This window comes from Lissotriton helveticus, chromosome 8 (assembly GCF_964261635.1).
Source record: "Lissotriton helveticus chromosome 8, aLisHel1.1, whole genome shotgun sequence".
Taxonomy (NCBI): domain Eukaryota; kingdom Metazoa; phylum Chordata; class Amphibia; order Caudata; family Salamandridae; genus Lissotriton; species Lissotriton helveticus.
In genome coordinates, this window is record NC_136069.1 from 347437403 (window position 1) to 347458579 (window position 21177).

The 21177-nt window shown below is 43.1% G+C and overlaps 1 protein-coding gene across 1 annotated transcript in view; it reads left to right on the plus strand.

The window, feature by feature from the left end:
• MTUS2 (microtubule associated scaffold protein 2) overlaps positions 1–21177 on the plus strand; it is a 1701731-nt gene that overhangs the window by 584938 nt on the left and 1095616 nt on the right. The window lies entirely within an intron of this gene.

Consider the following 21177-nt stretch of genomic DNA (forward strand, 5'->3'; position numbering starts at 1 on the left):
TGTCGTCCTTCGCCCATTGAATGTATTGCGTGTATTAGTTCATGAGTAGAAGGCTCCACTCCATCCGGGGACCAGTGTCGTTTACTGTAATGAGAGATGGCAGCATGTAGAATAAATAATGTCTGGGGGACACCTTGTGCATGAGTGAAATTGTCATGATCTGCTAAAGCCTTATCTATAAACAATGCCCCGATTGTCAACACTCCTTCCTGTGTCCATTGTAGGATTTTACGAGCAGTGATCAGTCCATTGGCCACAGGTATTCCCAACCAGGGGGTGTTGGGTGAATACTGGGAGGCTCGCTTAGTGTATTGTAGTGTTCGCTTCCAGAACGATATAGCCATTTTCAGTAAAGGGGGAACCATGCAAGGTAACTTAGTATTTGGTAAAAGCATTGTGTGAGTGGTGATATAAATACTTAACATAAGCAAACGAATTCCAGTAGCATTCTAATCAAAATGCTGCAGAATAATACATCACTACTTTGAGTAGTATTTATTGATGGTATGAGCTACAGCTCATTCAGCTTTCATTGAGACGTTCACAACATTATTCTCGCTCACTGTATTGGCTGTGGTGCATGTGAGAATCTGATAGATCAAAATTGGTAGGTCAAAATTGTAAAACCAAATCTTCCTACTGGTATTTAACTCTGTTTTGTTAGTATCTAACGAGATTTAAATTTAGCATCTCAGATGTTCATACACATCACTTTTTGTTACATCCAAGTTTAAATAATTATCAATTAATTGAAAGACAATCAAATATTTACTGGGACATATCAATAGTTGTGAGTGAAAAAGTGTAAGTCTAACATAGTTCGGTAATTTAACACCCCTCAATAGCAAAATTAACAATCTTCTCCTTCATTTCCTCCTCTTATTTCTCACCCTCCTTTATTAGCTGTCTTACACAATTCCATTTTTTTTGATTCTATGATTAATTCCTCCAGTTCATTTCTCCCTATTTCTTTTTTCACTTCCTCTTCCGGTGACTATTCTTACTCTTTCAAGAAAAAAAGTCCACTGACAGTATGCGGAGGGCTTCATTTTTTGACTCCTCCTCCGCAGGTAAGCACTCACATCCTTGGCAGGGTCGAGAGAAGCTTAATTTTTTCCAATATAAAAAAACTGCTTAGTATTACATTGTTTTGTTTGCTCTCTCTTTACCTAGAAATACATCGCTGCACTTCACTCTCCACACTATTAGAAAGATGTATTTAAAACCACATGTTGAAAAACTACTACATATTCAATCCCACATGCTGGAGGCTAGTTGTGCACTTGTTTTACTCTTGTTGCCCTTAGGTAAGCACTCCAGTTACAATGTATACTACCAGTGAAACGCCTGTATTGTGCCCGGGCACATGCATGATTGCTTCATAGCTGAGCTCAGACTGCCAAACTGTGCTAGTGTTGCTCTGGTTGCAGATGTGGAGGTAGGGCCGTGTGGTGTGGAGGTGGCCTTTGGTTTGGTCGTTCATTCTCACCTCCTTGAGCATTTGTCGACAAGTAACTCTCACAAAGGGATGATAACCAGAAGAGGTTGCAAAGCACATTGTGTGAGGCTTATGGCAGAAAGCGCTAATTATTCAAGAGTGTATTTGGACTAACTGAAAATGATATGCCCTGGTGGCGCAATGCACAAGTGTTTGCAATCCAACACGTACCTCGAAGTCGCTACCTGTGTACACTGACAACCATTAATTACTACACATTTTAGAGCTTCTTCTGAGGTAGTAGGTGCTATACATTACTCATACCTCACCTTTCCTGTGTTAATTCAGCGGTATTCTGTATTGTTACATGCTGTGTTGTTTAAATCCGAAAAGCAACCTTTAACAGTGTGTGCAATTATCTTTACTATATTCCGATCAATACCCACAAAAGAAGCTTGTAGATGGAAACGACTGTAACGACCTGAGATTACTTAGTAAGGGGCCGTCGTGGTTTTTAAAAACCTTCAGTCCGGCAAAGTATGGTGCATGTTTATTTTGCTGAGACACTGCCTTTCGGTCCCTTCAAGGCGCGCATCGGAAAAAGAATTCAAACGTCAGATATAGAAAACATTTTTGACAGAGGCGACAATTTTAAACTTAGTGCATGTATGAACAGACCAGTAATCTTGGCCAAAGCACCTCAACTTCTTCAACCAGCCATGACTGCCAGTAGTGAGTATTGTGTAGAATAACTTGGAATTTAAGTAGAGTGCAGTTAAACCCCAGTGAGTTGCTTCTGTTTTTGTGTGTGGACATTGTATACACTAGGGCTTGCAGTTGATGTGGTTCATATTTGCAGAGTTGTGTATCCCCTTTTTTCCCAAAACTCCACATATTCCCACAGAACTGATCACCAACAGGTGCTTGTTGTGGAGTTGAGTTTGAGTAACAACTGCAGTTGCAGAATGTAGATGGTCAAAAGAATGTAGTGTTGTATAATTGCACGTAATTATTTACTGTGATAAATATTTTGAGAACAGGGCCTAGTTCACTGTGCTGGGTTTGCCTACAGGGAGGATGTTTTCACATTTGGACAGCTGCCTGTTTGTTGTAGGACCTGGGTTTATTTTCTTAGGCAGTGAATGAAACCCTACTCCCACTCGGTGACTTAACTTTATAAAGCGCAGAGACTATTTTTCTGATGAGAATCATTCTGTGACAGCATTCTGCACTACTAAAATGGCATGAGTAGTAGAATGAAGTTGGTGGTGCATCTGCAGTGCAGTAATCTCTTACACTAAATCGAGGCAGATCAACAGTGGCGCAATCCTTGTTGAATAATCCTCTGGCAGGATGTAGCGTCTGAGGTGGGCTGTAAACATTCAGGGGTTTGTGGGGTGACGAATGAAGGACATGATTTTTTGTTCTGATGGGTGATAGAAATAGGGATTCTATAAATGTTCAAAACAAAAGGAGCAGGCAGGGGAATTGGTTTGGGGTGGCTTCCTTTTCAAATAATTATATGCAGTTCTGTTGACACAGCCTTTGTGTGGGGTGATGCCACCTCTCAGAAGGGTAGTCCCCAGCCTGGAGCACCCATAACAGAGGCGCACAGAGAGGTGTTAACTGTTCTGCTCCTGGCTGTGAACGACCACAAAAACGGTGATCAGGAAAGAGAGAAAAGGCTGGTCTCACCTAAGATTCTTTCTCACTTTGAACACCAGAATCCAGCACCCTTCACCCCCACCATCTATAAAGTGGCAGTGCTACAGGAAGGACCTTATCGAATGTGTATAGGAAAATGTGTCCTCCTGTCTAAGTCTCCATCCTCCTTATAGACTTCTGCTGTCTGGTAAAACAACTTCACCCCCAACTTGTGCACATAGACATACCCGAAGCTTCCAAAATCAAACCCACAGGTCTTTGTCACTCTGCTTCGCTTATACATATAATCTATTTACTACAAATAGTCATATGGCACACATGCGCAGAATACACTCGGATGGGATTAGGTGGCAAATATGATTGCACATGGGCGGCACACTCTCAGCCAGTGTCAAATAACTCATTGTAATGAGTGATTGAAAAAACCTTCTATTTGCACAGCAGTGAGAGAATTGTTTTTAATAAGATCTCCTTTTCTGCGCCATCTCCCGTTGTGCAGTGTACAGACCATGCACCAAGGTTGGGATACACCACACTATGTTTAAAAGGGCTTTCCTAGTCTTGGGACACAACAGGTTAGGTCTTTTAATGTTTAAATGAGGTATACACTTTGAATCATGTGTTTAAGCTGCCTGCCCCGGATATAGCAGTACAAAAGGGGGTGGTGATGGACAGAGCATCTGAACCAATCAAACACTCACACACAGATCTGGGTTTAATCCATCACCATTCTTTAGCCCACTCTGCTACCCCAGTTCAGACATGGCCATATGCAAATCAGTCTGGCCCTGTGCCTCATGGGAACAGTCCAGCCCGAACTGCCAAGCCATGCCTTCCCTGGACCGGATTCAAGCTTCCTCGGACTGGTTTCTGGCATTACAGCCGTCTTCAGCCAGGCTTGCTTGAATCCAGTGGCAAGTTCAGGCTGGACTGTTCCCATGAGGCACAGGCTCAGGCTGATTTGCATATGGCCATGTCTGAACTAGGGTGGCAGAGTGGGCTAAAGAACGGTGATGGATTAAACCCAGATCTTTTGACTGGGGGTGAGTGTTTGATTGGTTCAGATGCTCCGTCCATCACCACCCCCTTTTGTACCGCTTTGTCCACCATAAGTTGGCAGGGTATGCTCAAGACGTTAGTCCCTTGCTCACTTTGCCACTGGATTCAAGCAAGCCTGGCTGAAGATAGCTGAAATGCCAGAAACCGGTCCTAGAAAGCTTGTTTCCGGTCCACGGAAGGCATGGCTTGGCAGTTCGGGCTGGACTGTTCCCATGAGGCACAGGGTCAGACTGATTTGCATATGGCCATGTCTGAACTGGGGTGGCAGAGTGGGCTAAAGAACGGTGATGGATTAAACCCAGATCTGTTGACTGGGTGTGAGTGTTTGATTGGTTCAGATGCTCCGTCCATCACCACCCCCTTTTGTACCGCTTTGTTCGCCATAAGTTGGCAGGGTATGCTCAGACGTGAGTCCCTTGCTCACTTTGCCACTGGATTCAAGGAAGCCTGGCTGAAGATGGCTGAAATGCCAGAAACTGGTTCTAGGAAGCTTGTGTCCGGTCCAGGGAAGGCATGGCTTGGCAGTTCGGGCTGGACTGTTCCCATGAGGCACAGGATCAGACTGATTTGCATATGGCCATGTCTGAACTGGGGTGGCAGAGTGGGCTAAAGAACGGTGATGGATTAAACCCAGATCTGTTGACTGGGTGTGAGTGTTTGATTGGTTCAGATGCGCCGTCCATCACCACCCCCTTTTGTACTGCTTTGTTCGTTATAAGTTGGCAGGGTATGCTCAGACGTGAGTCCCTTGCTCACTTTGCCACTGGATTCAAGCAAGCCTGGCTGAAGATGGCTGAAATGCCAGAAACCGGTCCTAGGAAGCTTGGTTCCAGGGAAGGCATGGCTTGGCAGTTCGGAGCCGGACTGTTCCCATGAGGCACAGGGTCAGACTGATTTGCATATGGCCATGTCTGAACTGGGGTGGCAGAGTGGGCTAAAGAACAGTGATGGATTAAACCCAGATCTGTTGACTGGGTGTGAGTGTTTGATTGGTTCAGATGCCCGGTCCATCACCACCCCCTTTTGTACCGCTTTGCCCCGGATATAGAGCATTATGTGTAATGGTTTATCTTTAAACCGTTTACATGCTCCAATTGCTTGCCAACTCAGAAAGCCTTCTCTTATTATATTCCTAAAGCCTGCTTGAAATATTGACTTTGACTTAACTCTTGTTTGATTCCTCTCCCTCTTTGTACCTTCCATCCTCTGCACACCTTCTGTTTTAAGAATATTCTCCCCTCAATCTCACGCCTATGTCAATATTTCCTATTGTAACTCTGCAATTGACTGATACATCATTTCATAGATCACAGCCTCATTCCATAAATCACAACCTCTCCTCTTAACAACCCTATCCCTGTAATCGAACATTACCTAATATCTGCCATCCTCCCTATCTCACCAAGCATTCACCTGAAGCCACTTAGCCCCCACTAATGATCACATCTAACTGGTAGTAATATATCACAAGTAACTAGAGTAAATGAATTAAATTGTTTCTTGAGCGCACATGCCTAATCACCATAACCAACAATAACCACGAGATTAACTACTAATCCTGGGTTCCGGAGTAGCCTGCTACCCGTTCTAAAGTACTTCAACTCCTTGTCACGGGTAGTAAGTGCTATATAAATATAATATTCTTTGCTCTCATACATCTGCTATTGGTTTCAAAGCCATCTTCCGTTTCATACATTAGTCTGTCTATTTTTGATGTTTAGGTTTCTATTCTGTCCTTTAATTGACAACCTACATGTTTACATTTCTGGCTTTGTATTTTTCTGAATATATTGTTAGACTCTCCTCTTTTCTTTTTTGCCATCCTCTTCTTTTCTATGCCTACCTATTTTTGTACTGTCTATTGTCTCAGATCATACTATCTCCTATACCTGGTCTTTCTCACACTTGATTTTACTCAAACATTTTTCATATATTTGTTGTTTCACTCTCCTTTTTACCATCTATTTAATTACATTTCTTTTAACTATGATAATGTCCTACTAGGACAGCAGAAATTCAAATTGAATCGCATGACATCGCAGCTTTGACAAGACAAACACCCATTTAGCAAACATGTACCCAAAATCATATCTTAATTCCATTGGGTTCTTTCATTCAACTATATCTGTTTACAAATTCTTCTGTTTCCCATTTTATCACTCTGGTTTATGTTCAAAGACCCTCTTGTTTCTTTTCTGAAACACCTCTACTATGGTTACACTCTCCTGATTATGTTCTTATGGGTTTCCATCTTTAATTCAGATTTCTCATGACATGCCCATGTTTCAGTTATTTCATGCCACTACGTCTATTTTATGCCTCAACTTTTTGTCAGTACCCTCCCTCTCTTATTTCTGCACTTCAATTACCCTCTTTTCTTCGTAAACTATTTCCCTTTTCACAATATTTTATTTCTAATTTTACATCTTTGTTTTTCTCCCTACATGCTCCTATTCTTGTATGTACTTTCTCACAATAATGTTCCAAACTCGTATACATAATCTCTTTTATTTCTGTAGCTTTTTCTGTTGATTTCCGGACACTTCCATATTATATATCTATTTGACATTCTCTATATAGCATATATGCACAGCTTTCTATGAAGTTCTACATTAAATACCATAGCGATAATTCTACACATTTGGGAATATAGTGAGGGAACAACATATTTCATATGTTTTCGTCTTTAATTTTTGATATTTATTCGAGCATGTATTGCATTAAGGTCGAATGGCCAATGAGCAGATGAAATCTCGACCTAGCAACCCTAGCTCTCCCCTGAGCATTACAAGCATTGTTTGTTTTTGTTTCTTTCCAGGCTGGGGAATTTACCGTTCTGCACGCTGTGAGTTTATGGCCCTTCTTTGCTACCTGTGAGACAGTGTCAGGAAGGATGAAAGGGAGCAGTTGAAGGATTGTCTCGTAGCTTAACCTAGGCCATTAATAATGCACAACTTCTGCTTGGTTGTTTTGCAGTGTTTCTGTCGTTTAACGATTTGTCGTATTTAATGTAAGGCAAGCAATAAAAAAGGGTTGTGAGTTTGAATACATTGGGCGCCCTAATGTGTTCTGGGAAAAGTGGTGTGCTGCCAAAGAGAACGTTAGCCTACTATTCAATAACAAAATGAAGCATCCGATGGAAATCGAGGTTAGGAATCAAAAAATGAACGAACACTAGGCCACAGATAAAACTGGTGAGGCAAGGTAAGTGTGTGTGTGTGCTTTTTATATATACATTCACAAAAAGAAAAAGCAAAGGCTGCAACTTGGTCATAGTTAGGGGCTATTACATTCCAGCAACAAGCTATTTGAACGACACAAACTTTACAAATAGCATAGTCATAGTTTTCCTTTTAAGGCTTTGATTAGAACTTTATTTATACAAATCATACTCCCCGCCATAATCAAACATTTTATATATATATATATATATATATATATATATATATATATATATATCTGATACAGTCCAGCTGCTATAACTCGCCAGTTGTATATGTATTCTTAACACCATTAAATAACAGCTTCTTAATACCTATATTATTGTACCAATCATACATACATTGTGATGAAAGGATGGAAACTGTTTTTTTTTTTTGCGGTTGGTAGATATATGGCGAGTTATAGTTGTGCGACGGTATCAGTGATGTATATATGTAATTTTAGATTATGGGCTATAGTATCATTTGTATAAATAAGGTTTTAATGAAAGCCTTAAAAGGAAATTATAGCTTTGATATTTCTAATGTATTTGTAGTTTAAATGACTTGTTGTAAAGTAATAACGCCTAACTATGACTAAGTTGTAACCTTCGGGATTTTTGTGTGTGAATTTGTTGGGTTTTTAGAAGTGAAACGTTTCTAAAGTTGTATGTCTATATAATACATTGTGTTTAATTTTATGTTAAAAATCTTTTGTATTTCAGATTTTTTTTTGAGTAGAATTGGACTACAGTTTTGTAGCCCAAATTGTAGTCTGTATGTTTTTTAAAACAAAAGTTGTATACGTATAGTTTTGTTAGATTTTGTAGCTGAAAAGTAGTACTAGTAATCAGGGTGTAGGTTTATATACTGCAAATAGGCAGCAGTATCTTTTTGGGGGGGTTTCGCCGGTACTATGGTACTATCTCGGGAGTAGCATGGTACACCCCAATAGTAATAAAGTCTCTGATTGGTTGGAAACATTTCTTACCAGAAAATAGAAAGGTGGTTTATATTTTGAGGCATTTCTGTTGTGGTTTTGAGCTGTTCAGAACTGAAACAGGCCTTTCTGCTGCTGACTCCGCTTTGTTGGGGGAGATTTACTGACATGGCTGAAGGAGGTGAACCTCCTTCTGCTGCTCAACATGCTTGGAGGAGGAAGAGGAGGAATTGTCAAGGAGGAGCAGGAGTTGGAGTGCCATAAAAAACTCAAGGGGTCTGTTGTTTGGCAATTCTTCACAATTCCACCCGGGGAGAAGAAAGTCAACATCCGGCAGGTGACTTGCTGTTTTTGCAATAAAGTAATCTCAAATGAAATACGACAGCAGTACTCCCTAGGGACAACAGGAATGAGGAAGCCCCTGAGCACCATGTATGCCACCCCATTTGGCATGCACAGAAAGGAGAAGCCAGTTGGATTGACCCACCTAGAGGAGGGAACCTCTGCTGCACCAGGGCACTGTCCACCTACTGCTGTACCTTCAACTTGTAGCATGCCCACTCAACCATGACCACAAGTTTATACTTCAGCTTCACCTACCATTCCAGCAGCTGGCTCGTAAGTTGCTGTTGAATGGCTCCTGCAGCAGTGCAATATTGTAGAGCTCTTCCTTATCCTGGTGCCCAGGATAAGGAAGGCCCGCATGGGAGGGAGATCTTTTAGATTTCTCGCTCCCAGATGCTGGAATGTTCTGCCTCCAGAACTGCGACTTGAACCTTCGGAAACCCTGTTCAGGAAAAAGCTTAAAACTCACCTTTTCAGCAGGTAGCCTTTAATGGGAGGGGGGGCGGCCACTTTCACTTACTACAGCGCGGGGACACGCCAGTGGCGTCACCAGGCGCTCTACAAATGCCCAAATAAATAAATAAATAAATCTATGCGGGGACTGCGACTTACTGTCTTTATTGTGAAACAGTTATCGTCACAGGGGAATGTTACTTAAATATTCATTGTGAGCTTATCATTGCTCACAGCTGTCCTCTCCAAAACCCACAGGGTTGTTTTTGTTTTGGTGCTAGTTTCTCGGTGCCCTGATTGGTGTATTTTTGTTTTGTTGTATAGTTAGTCCTGTTGACCTTTAGTTCATGGAGATAAACAAGAAAAACAAATAAAGAACAAAACAAAGAGAAGAAAAAAAGTTCTTGCTAGAACTATTTTCAAATTCATTATAATAAAGGGCTGGTTATTGGCTATCTTTTAGCTTGTAGGCACACTTAGTAATATTTTAAATCGAAGACTAAAGAAGAAGGTAAGTGAACATCAAGTTTTATGAAGTCTGTAGATCTACTATACAAATATTCTTGTTCCTTTCAAAATGTCAAATGTTATTTATTTTTTAATGTAAGACACATAATTAGAAGACATTTAATATACAGTAATAAACATACATAGATATTAAAACACAATGTTATTATTTAGGGCCTAATTACGAGTTTGGTGGTCCATAGGACCGCCAAACTCGAGGTGGAGATGCGGTGGCGGTCGGGGACCGCTGCACTAGGGTTTCGACTGCCGTATTATTTGTAAATTGGCCGGAACTCCATGGGACCGCTGCAACCACCAGGGATCCGCGATACTTGGCGTTGTTGCAGCGGTCTTGAGGACGCAATATGCTTGGTGGTGCCACTGCGGCACCGCCAAGCATATTACAAGTTTCTTCACCACCAGCAGTCTCATGGCAGTTCTCACACCAGGAAACTGAGAAAGACAAATATTAATTTAACCCATGCAGTAGCTTACTGTAAATCTTTAAGTCTCAGAAACATTTACAAAACATTTTCCCTCACTGGATTATGTCATCAGTGATGTAATTTGATATGTCATGAGTGATGCCACTGGCCATGTCATGAGTGATGTAATATGTGAGGTCATAAGCAGTGCATTGCGGGTGCATAAGTTATTGTTAGCTCAGGTAACTATAACTGCTGAATTTCAATGGTTTTGTACAAGTGAAATCTGAGCCTGACTATAAAGTCTCAGTAATATATATGTAAAAACAAAGGGTACCGTGATATAGTTAGGTTCAGATTTCACTTGTTCAAAACCATTGAAATTCCCACCCCCACCATGCACAATTTTCTCATCAATAATTTCACTGCAAATGTTGCAATGATGTAAAAGAAGATGCCATGAGTGATGTAATATTTGAGGTAATTAGCAGTGCAGGACCTGGGTGTAAGTTATTGTGACATTTGGGCAGGAGTTATCGTTACTTGAAATACCTATAAGTATAACTTCTGAATTTCTATAGTTTTGTGCATGTATAATATAAACCTAACTATAACATCCCTGTAAACTTTGTTTTTTGAAGAATTTCTAAGGTTTTTAAAATTATATTTCCTAACTATAATGCCCCTGTAACCTTTTATATTGAGTGAATATATACATACATACATAGGTCAGTCCAATTGTATCTCGCATTATTGAATATATTCAGACCTACATTCGGATATAAAACCAGAACAATTGGGGATCTGGATTAGCTAGAATCTTACACTACCACTAACTGATATTTGATGGGAGGCATTCTAGCGCTTGAACATCGCGCTAGAAGATATAAATTCTTGCTTGCCAACTTAACGTTGGTGAGCCACGCTTGAGGAAAAAATCCACCAGGCAGGGGTTGGTGAGTTTTGCCAGAACTCTACGCATTAAACGGAGGTCGGAGTGGGCAAAACTCTGCGAACTCCACCAAAGGAGCAGAATTGTTCTCCCACCCCTAGTCCTGACTATGCTGAGAATCCCGCTGCTCCTGTGGCAGTTACTTTCTCAGGTGCGGAGCTGTATGATTTGGATCAGATGGGTCTGACAAATGGTCTCCCATGGCTATTGCATGAAAGTATAGCCATATTTTCAAGAACTACATTTTGTCTAGCTCTCATGAACCCTGGATCCAGTCAGGAGGAAGGTTTTAATGGACACTAGCTGCATTTTACAGGAAAATGAGGCAATCATCCCTGTTTCTCTGGGGGAGAGGGGTCTAGGATGTTGTTCTAGGGTATTCCTTGTACAGAAAGAGTCAGGAGATTACAGAATAAATATAGACCTAGGGTTTCCAAATAGATACATTACATCAACCCTTTTCAAGAGAATACCCTTCAACTGGTGATTCATTCCATTTCCAGAGGCAATTTTCTTACTAAAATAGACTTACAGGATGCTTATCTGCATGTAACAATACCTCCGCTGCAGCAGCGTTTCCTGAAATTTGTTGTTGAGACTCATCATTGACATGTCTGGATACTGCCCTCTGTTGAATGACCTCACACAGATCATTTACAAAGATCTTGTATTAGCCCCAGTATTAGGCCTCATTCATGCCCTTTGAAGTCATGGTTCATCCATACATTTTTAATCTCCTAATCCAGTCCCAATCTTCTAACCAATCTCTAATCACAGCACAGCAATGACAATCCAGACTCTACAGAAGTTTTGTTTTTGGGCAACTGGCAGAAATTCCAACTCCCTCCCTCCTAGAGACTGGAGTCCAAAGGGTTGCTGTTTGACACAGCTCAGAACTTGGTACTGTTGCCAGAGCCCAGGAAGACCAAGTTGAGAGTGCTCCTTCAGAATCTCCTAGAGACATTAGGCATCAGCGAAGGAGTGGCTTTGTATCCAGGAGAATATGAAAACCACAATATATTTTCCTCTATACCTTTTGATTCTTAAGGCATTCTGAAATAGTTTTCCTACTATTTTTTGTTTCTCTTTCCTGCAGCGATTCTCAGCAACATTCCTTTGGCTCATTTGTTTTGCGAACAGTAGTCCTCCACATTCTATATCATTGGATGACTCGAGAGGAGAACCAGGAAGATCTGATCCTGGTCATGCCGGCCATTCCAGAGACCCTGAGTGTGGTGGTTGTCTCCCTCAACTTTGACACGTAGACCTTTTTTGCTTATCCCAGTTCTGTGATTCTAACAACAGAACATCAGCCTTCCATGACAGAGTCGAATTTCAAGGCCACAGTTACTGGCTTTAAGAAGAAGCTAGACAAAATGAATAAAGAGCTCAATGAATACAAGGAGAACCTTTTGCAATCAAAGGTTACAAAGTTCCAGAAGGATTTAAAGAAATTCGAATTTGAAAAAGTTTATCCCTACTCAGCAGCAACCTTTATTCCACCAACAAGGAACCCCAGCAACACCGACCAGTCGGACGAGGACTCATTGGATAGTAGCGGGTCCAGTAACGGCTCCTTCAAACATGGCAGGAGAAGGGGCAACAGAGGTAATCGTAGCAATAGAGGAAGACCGGGTTACTTCAACCAACAACAAAGATGGCCACTACCCCCACAGGTGGGTGAAGCTGCTCATCAATTTCCCTTTCAACCTCCCTTCCCGATGATGGGTTGGAATCCAGCATTTATGCAACCACCGGGTTTCCCCAACCAATACCAACAGCCTTTTTTAGAGGGGGGCAGACGAGGAAGAGGGAAGAGGAGAGGGACCAACCAGGTATCCTGGGAAGACGACGATCCTGTGGGCAACCACACACGCAGCAAGAACCCACAACCGGGAACGAGCGGGCTGTGACCCTCATAACCAATCTATCGGACAAGATACTGACCACGACTGAAACCAAGGTTCTTGAGAAAGGCCTAGGGTTCGTCCCCACAGCCCGCCCAGACAAATTCAAGCTCCATGGTGAGCTTGCGGCCTTTTTCCGAAAACTCAAGCTCAAGTCATTCTTTGAAGGAAAAGAAGACCCCAACGAAGCAATTCGCAAAGGAGACACCGGATTAAGACTGGACTCCACCTTCACACCACCACCGCACACAGTCCCGGCAGCCATTACTGCTTTTGAGCAGGCTGTATTCCAAGATCTGGAAACTTGCCAGGATCCAACCACTTTTGGAAACTTCAGCACTGCGGAACGCCAGGCACTGCAGAGTCTCCAGAATGACTCGGATATTACCATCAAACCGGCGGATAAAGGCGGTGGCCTTGTGATACAAAATACAGCGGACTATGACAAAGTTTGTCAAGTTCTTCTTGATGACAGAAAGAATTATATCCCTTTAACCAGGGACCCTACCACGGAACTGAGGGCACGAATCACCACCCTAGTCAGAAGAGCCGAGGAAGCTGGGCAACTGTCCAAGAATGAGGCAGACTTTTTGAATACCAATGAAAGTGTGATTCCTTACTTTTACACATTACCCAAGACACATAAAAACAGGATGCTCCCCCAGGACGACCCATCGTCTCTGGCATAGGTTCCCTGTTGGAACCCCTGTCACGATTTTGTGACCACTATCTCAAACCAATTGTACAAAACACACCTACTTATCTTAAGGACACTAAAAGTCTACTCCAACTCCTTCAAGACCTCACTTTCGCTGAACACACAGTGACACTCGTTACCTTAGATATCGAGAGCCTTTACACCAGTATCCCCCAGGATGATACCATCAAAGTCCTGGGGGAAGCTCTTGAGACGGTAGTCTGGAATTACCAGACATCTAAGGAATTCATTCTTGATTGTGCTACACTAGCATTGAAAGAGAATTTTTTCTCATACAAAGGACAGCTCTACCTCCAATGCACAGGTACTTCCATGGGCAGTACTTTTGCCCCTAGTGTGGTGGGTTTGTATGTCGCTGATTTCGAGGCCAAACATAACCTACCACCTAATGGTCCTTTCAGGCCTGCGATAGAAATATGGAAACGTTATATCGACGACGTCCTGATGGTATGGACAGGCAGTGATGAACAACTGACAGCCTTCCTGATATGGATCAACACCTTGGACCCAAACCTGAAATTCACTCATACCACCAGCAGTACGGAAGTGGTCGTCCTGGATGTAACAATCATGGTTACGGGAACCAATCTATCAACCAAAACATACTATAAGCCAACAGCCAAAAATAATTTGCTTGAGTTCACGAGCTTCCATCCCCGTCCACTGAAAGAGAACCTACCGTATGGTAAATACCTACGAATTAGGCGCAATTGCACCGATGCACGAGACTTCAAGGCGCAATCACTTGGCCTAACTGAAAAACTGAAATCAAGAGGTTACCCACTGTCAACCCTGAACAAAGGGTATAAGAGAGCGCGCAACCAACCTCGAGAAGCCCTCTTGGAGGACAAGACCAACCACTCCGAGGACATTCCACTCACGTGTGTCACCACATATAGTAGCCTTTCCAACACTATGAAAAAATCTATCAACAAAAATTGTAAAATAATATCGAGTATCAAAAAAACTTGGGAAAAACCTCTATTTTCAAAGGACGCAGTTTGAAAGACGCATTGGTCCATACACGCCCCAGGGAGATCGCACCAGCAGCATTACGATCAGTGACAGACTCATGGGGTCTACCAAGAGTGACAGGGCATTTTCCGTGCTCAAATTGTAGCGTGTGCCACCTCACGACTGTCATGATTCAGTGAGGATGAGCATCTATGGATGAATGATTTTACTTTAGAACTTCAACTCCCAGAATGCCTGGCGAAATGTGTTGGCCTCTCTCTCTTTCCCTTCTACTACTTAGGCTTTCCTTTTCCTGTGCTCCGGTGCTTGTCACCTGATTTTCAGTGAGAGTCCTGGTCTTGAAGGAAACACTCGTGTTTGGAGCCAGTGAGGAGAAAACGCTGCTTTCTCCCGTTCATGCGGTAGCGCATGACGCGCTGGATTTAAACCGCGAAGATATCTTTCGTGTTGCTGGGGCGCGGACTGTTTGGAGGCGTAGCGCGATTCCGGAAGCGTGAGGAAACGCTTGTTTTTGCAGAAAGACTGTCGCGTGGACTTTCAGTAGTCGCGCAGGATTTCAAGACTTTGTAGTTAGTTTTGTAGCGCATGCCGCGCTGGATTAGAGCGGTTCTGACTCGTGACTTTAACGAGTGTGTAGCAGTCGCAACGGATACTGCTTCATGTTGACCCAGAATTACAAAGGACTCTCGCTGGTGAAGATAAGTAGTATTGAAGGGTCTTAAATCGCAGCAAGAAATTATTCTCTGTTTTTAAGAGAATTGACATCTACTGCCATTATTGCTTTTTCTTTCTCTTTTCTTTATTTTTCCTTTTTGTGCCGTTTTGAGTAATGCCATCTGCAGCAGTGGTTACTGTAAGTTAGTCACTCACACATAGTTATCATTGTATGTTTACGTGTTGCGTGGTGTGTGGTGACGTGTGCTTTCTTCCTCTACAGGGTCCTTGGTTAGGAAGAAGTGATTCTGATATCCTGATCTATCAAGACCTGCTGCTTTACACTGCTGCATCTTTATATTTTATTTATCCACTTTTCCCCTTCCCCTTGTGTGATGCCCGTGGTGGAGTTGTATAATATCGCTCCTGCGGGGTATTGCATATAGGGGTAGTTGGAATCAAGCATCTTCATCGCTCCTGCTGTATCCTGCCTTTGAGAGGTTAGTTCACTCATGTTTTGGATCTTGACAGAGTGACAAGCCCACGGATTGTATACGGCCTGAGCGATGGATTCTAACGTCGTATTAACTTCAGTGTTGGAAACATTGTCTGCCCTAAGGATGGAGGTAGAAGCGCTTAGAGGGGAACACGCTGCTATGCGTACTGAGATGGTTACAGTGCGCAGGGAAGTCACAGGTCTTTCACGGGGTGGTCCTGCTGGTGCACAGGGAGGTTCCTATATTAGGGGTTGGACATTGCCCCCTCCTGTTACGAAGGAGACACCACAGGGTCAAAGTGGGGGTGCTAGTCCCTCTACTATACAGGTCATACAGCCCCTTCAACTTCCTCTTTCACCTCCTGAAAGATTTTTTGGGGATCCAAAAAAGTTTAACATCTTTCTGGGACAATGCCGGCTGCACTTTATGTGTAAACCGGCTGTTTTTCCTGATGATCAGTCCAAGACAGCGTTCGTTATGTCGTATTTGGGAGGCAACGCGGCTACATGGTCTTTCCCGTTGATTGAAAGAAACGACCCTGTTCTTGTTGATTTTTCCAAGTTTTGTGATGAAATGAGGAAGCTTTTTGACAGGAAGGCTCATTCTCTGTCTTTGGATAGGGAACTAATCACTTTAAAACAAGGCACACAGGATTTATTGCCTTATATAACTGATTTTAATAGATTAGTGGTGGAAACGGAGTGGCCTCAGGAAAAACGCACTTCATTATTCTATCAGGGGCTGCGTAGTGAACTGAAGGATGTTTTAGCCTCAGTAGTTCCTCTACCTGTCACTTGTGAGGGTCTTATTGATTTAACAGTTCAGTTGGACCATCGATTGCAGGAGAGAAAGGGGGATAGGCAACGTGGTGAAACCAAAATCCTATATAATAGGCCCAGAGTGTTGGCGGAAGGAAGTTCATCCAACTCGGAAGGAACTGAATCAAGACAAGTAGGGGCCTTAGAGGGCCTATTAGTTCAGAAGAACGACAAAGAAGAAGACAGCTGAAGTTGTGTATGTACTGTGGGAAGGCGGGCCATTTCATTCAAAATTGTTCCATGAGAAACAAGACCCCCTATAAGGAAAGGCAAGTAGTGAAAAAGGTACCTGTGGTGGAGTGGGCCGATGAGCCGGCGGAAAACTGAATACCTCAAGCATGAAGGAGACGCCTTGTTTGAGGTCTGAGAAAAATGATGTCTCTTCTTTTTTGATTAACACCATACAAAACACTGTTGCCCATATGAATGTGTGTGTCACGTTGGAGGTGTCTGCAGGAAAACAGGAATTGGTACACGCCCTACTTGATTGTGGAGCTACAGGGAATTTTATCGACCAAACGTATGCTCATGAGTTGGGTATTCCTTGCATTCGAAAATTGAAGCCAGAACCTGTCAAAGCAGTGGATGGTACAGCATTGACTTCTGGGCCTGTGTGCTATCATACGCACCCTATTTTGATGCAAATGGGAACAACGCACCTTGAGAAGATTCAATTTGATCTTATTGATGCCCCGAACTTTAAATTGATATTGGGAATGCCCTGGCTCACGACGCACGATCCACATGTTCAATGGGCCGCTAGAACGATCAAAATGAATTCTATATTCTGCGCTGAGCATTGTACTAAAGCACAATATGCATCAGAAAACTTCAACAAGGAGAACCCGGCTGTGTTATTGGCCTCTGGTTGTGGTGTACAGTCAGTGTGCCTCGTGTCAGCTTTACCTGAGGAATATGTGGCCTACCAGGATGTGTTCTGTGAGAAAGAAGCGAGTCGACTACCTCCCCATCGGGAGTATGATTGCGTAATAGAGTTAGAACCCGGCGCAAGCATACCGTGTAGTAGGATATACGCACTCACGGAGCCCGAGAATGTTTATTTGCAATCCTACCTGAAGAAAATGTTAGCATCTGGTTTCATTCGACCGTCTACTTCGCCTGCCTCTTCGCCGCTTTTTTTTATTTCGAAAAAGGAAGGCGGTTTGCGGGCATGCATTGATTATAGGGCAATAAATCGGGTCACAAAGAAGAACAGGTATCCTTTACCGTTGATACCGGTGCTGATGGACCAGCTGAAGGAAGCCACAGTGTTTACTAAATTGGATCTCAGGGGTGCATACCATTTGGTGAGAGTAAAACAGGGCGACGAGTGGAAGACTGCATTCCGAACGAAATACGGCCTGTATGAATACTGTGTGATGCCTTTCGGCCTATGCAATGCCCCTGCCGCCTTCCAGTTTTTCATGGATGAGGTTTTAAGAGGTTTATTGGATGTTTCATGTATGGTCTATATTGATGATATTTTAATATATTCCAAGACTGATGACCTACATGTCCAGCACGTGGAGGCGGTGTTGCAACGTTTGCAACAGAATACTTTGTTTGTGAAACTGGAAAAATGCTTGTTCCATGCAAAAGAGGTGGAGTTTTTGGGTTATGTGATTGGCCCAGGGGGAATATTTATGGACAAAAAGAAAACTGATGCCATCATTCGTTGGGAGTCTCCTACCAGCGTGAAAAGTTTGCAGAGCTTCCTTGGGTTCTCTAACTTTTATAGACGGTTTATCCAGGGATTTTCCTCCATCATTCAACCGATGACATTACTGCTGCGGAAAGGAGTTACCTTCTGTTGGAACGAGGCAGCGGAGGTTGCCTTTCAGACATTGAAGAGATGCTTCATTAGTGCTCCTGTTTTACGTCATCCAAACCCTGATCTACCGTTTGTGCTGGAAACAGATGCATCCTACTATGCTTTGGGGGGTGTTCTGTCTCAAAGACATCCTGAGTCTGGGCAAATCCATCCAGTCGCTTTCTTTTCCAAGAAATTGACTCCCTCTGAAATAAATTACAGTATTACTGATAAAGAGCTGCTGGCAATAAAAAGAGCATGTGAAGAGTGGAGACACCATTTAATGGGGGCTAGGCACACGGTGGAAATATACACGGACCATCGTAATCTCCTCTTTTTGAAAAGTGCCAAGGCGTTGACACCTCGACAACTTAGATGGTCATTATTTTTTGCGGATTTTGATTTTATAATCAAGTATCGTCCAGGTCCACAGAACGGAAAGGCCGATGCCTTGTCTAGGCCTGCAAATCCTGCAGATGTTCGTTTACATGAAGAAAAGGAGGAGCCGCCATCTATTCTGCATAATGCATCCTATCAGGAGGGGTTGACAGCGGTTATTACATCTGCGAGTTTTTTGGATGATGTGAGGAGACAATGCGATATTCCGGATGCCCAGGCTTGGGTGGATGCAGACCCTGTTCATCGATGTAGGAAGGATGGGTTGCTGTTGTACGATAACCAGCTGTATGTTCCTGTGGGTCCTTTGCGTCAACAAGCTCTGCAATGGATTCATGATTCTTCATTAGGGGGTCATTTAGGGCAACAGAAAACATTGCAGAACATGTCTCGCTCTTTTTGGTGGGATTCGATCAGAAAAGACACTATGGACTATGTTTCCAGATGTTCTATCTGTGCCCAAGCCAAGTCAAGTCATCAAACACCAAGTGGTTTGTTGCGTCCGATACCAGTACCTCCCTCCCCGTGGCATACGGTTTCCATGGATTTTATTGTTGAAATGCCCCCTTCTCATGGAAACACTGCCATTTTAGTCATTATTGATCATCTGACTAAAATGGGACATTTTGTTGCTTTGTCGAAATTGCCTACATCAGGGGAATTGGCCATAACGTTCTTGCAACATGTAGCAAGATTACACGGACTTCCTTCAGTCTTGATAACTGACAGGGGGGCGCAATTTACAACGCGATTTTGGAAAGGGTTGTGCACCAGCATGAATATTGATGCTCGTCTGTCTACAAGTTACCATCCTCAGACAGACGGTAAGACAGAGAGGTTAAACCAAACTTTGGAACAATATCTTCGATGTTTTACCCTCCAGCATTGTTCTGAATGGAGTACTCTCTTATGGACTGCCGAATTTGCCTACAATAATGCTACTCACTCTTCATTAGGTTGTTCGCCTTTCTTTTGTTTGTTAGGTTATCATCCCAATATGTTGCCTTTTGCCCATCCTGTCACTTCCTCACATCCCTCGATACAATGTCATCATGCACATTTACGAACAGTATTAAGGGAAGCAAAGCTACATTTGGGAGAAGCGAGGGATAGGGACAAACTCTATGCTGACAAAAAGAGAAGAGAGGAGCCTTCCTATCAAATTGGGGATAAGGTGTGGTTGAACACTAAGTATTTGAAGTTCAAAGGGAACACCAGATTGCAACCGAAGTTTGTGGGGCCGTATGTTGTCCATAGTGTGATAAATCCTGTTGCCATTAAGCTTGTCCTTCCCCCTAAGTGGCACATACATCCGGTGTTTCATGTTTCCCTTTTGAAGCCATGCGCTCCCTGCGCTCGGTTACCTTTGAAGCCTTGCCCTTTGGATGTGGAGGGAGATCTGGAGTATGAAGTAAGGGCAATTCTTGACTCCAAGAGGGTTAGGGGCAGGGTGATGTACTTGGTTGATTGGAAAGGGTATGGGCCTGAAGATCGCTCTTGGGTACCCCGGTCTAATCTGCATTGTCCAGCCCTTTTGCGGCGTTTCCATGCGCGCTTTCCTGGAAAGCCTGGTGGACCGCCGGGACGTCGGTCGTTGTGAGGGGGTTCTGTCATGATTCAGTGAGGATGAGCATCTATGGATGAATGATTTTACTTTAGAACTTCAACTCCCAGAATGCCTGGCGAAATGTGTTGGCCTCTCTCTCTTTCCCTTCTACTACTTAGGCTTTCCTTTTCCTGTGCTCCGGTGCTTGTCACCTGATTTTCAGTGAGAGTCCTGGTCTTGAAGGAAACACTCGTGTTTGGAGCCTGTGAGGAGAAAACGCTGCTTTCTCCAGTTTATGCGGTAGCGCATGACGCGCTGGATTTAAACCGCGAAGATATCTTTCGTGTTGCTGGGGCGCGGACTGTTTGGAGGCGTAGCGCGATTCCGGAAGCGTGAGGAAACGCTTGTTTTTGCAGAAAGACTGTCGCGTGGACTTTCAGTAGTCGCGCAGGATTTCAAGACTTTGTAGTTAGTTTTGTAGCGCATGCCGCGCTGGATTAGAGAGGTTCTGACTCGTGACTTTAACGAGTGTGTAGCAGTCGCAACGGATACTGCTTCATGTGGACCCAGAATTACAAAGGACTCTCGCTGGTGAAGATAAGTAGTATTGAAGGGTCTTAAATCGCAGCAAGAAATTATTCTCTGTTTTTAAGAGAATTGACATCTACTGCCATTATTGCTTTTTCTTTCTCTTTTCTTTATTTTTCCTTTTTGTGCCGTTTTGAGTACTGCCATCTGCAGCAGTGGTTACTGTAAGATAGTCACTCACACATAGTTATCATTGTATGTTTACGTGTTGCGTGGTGTGTGGTGACGTGTGCTTTCTTCCTCTACAGGGTCCTTGGTTAGGAAGAAGTGATTCTGATATCCTG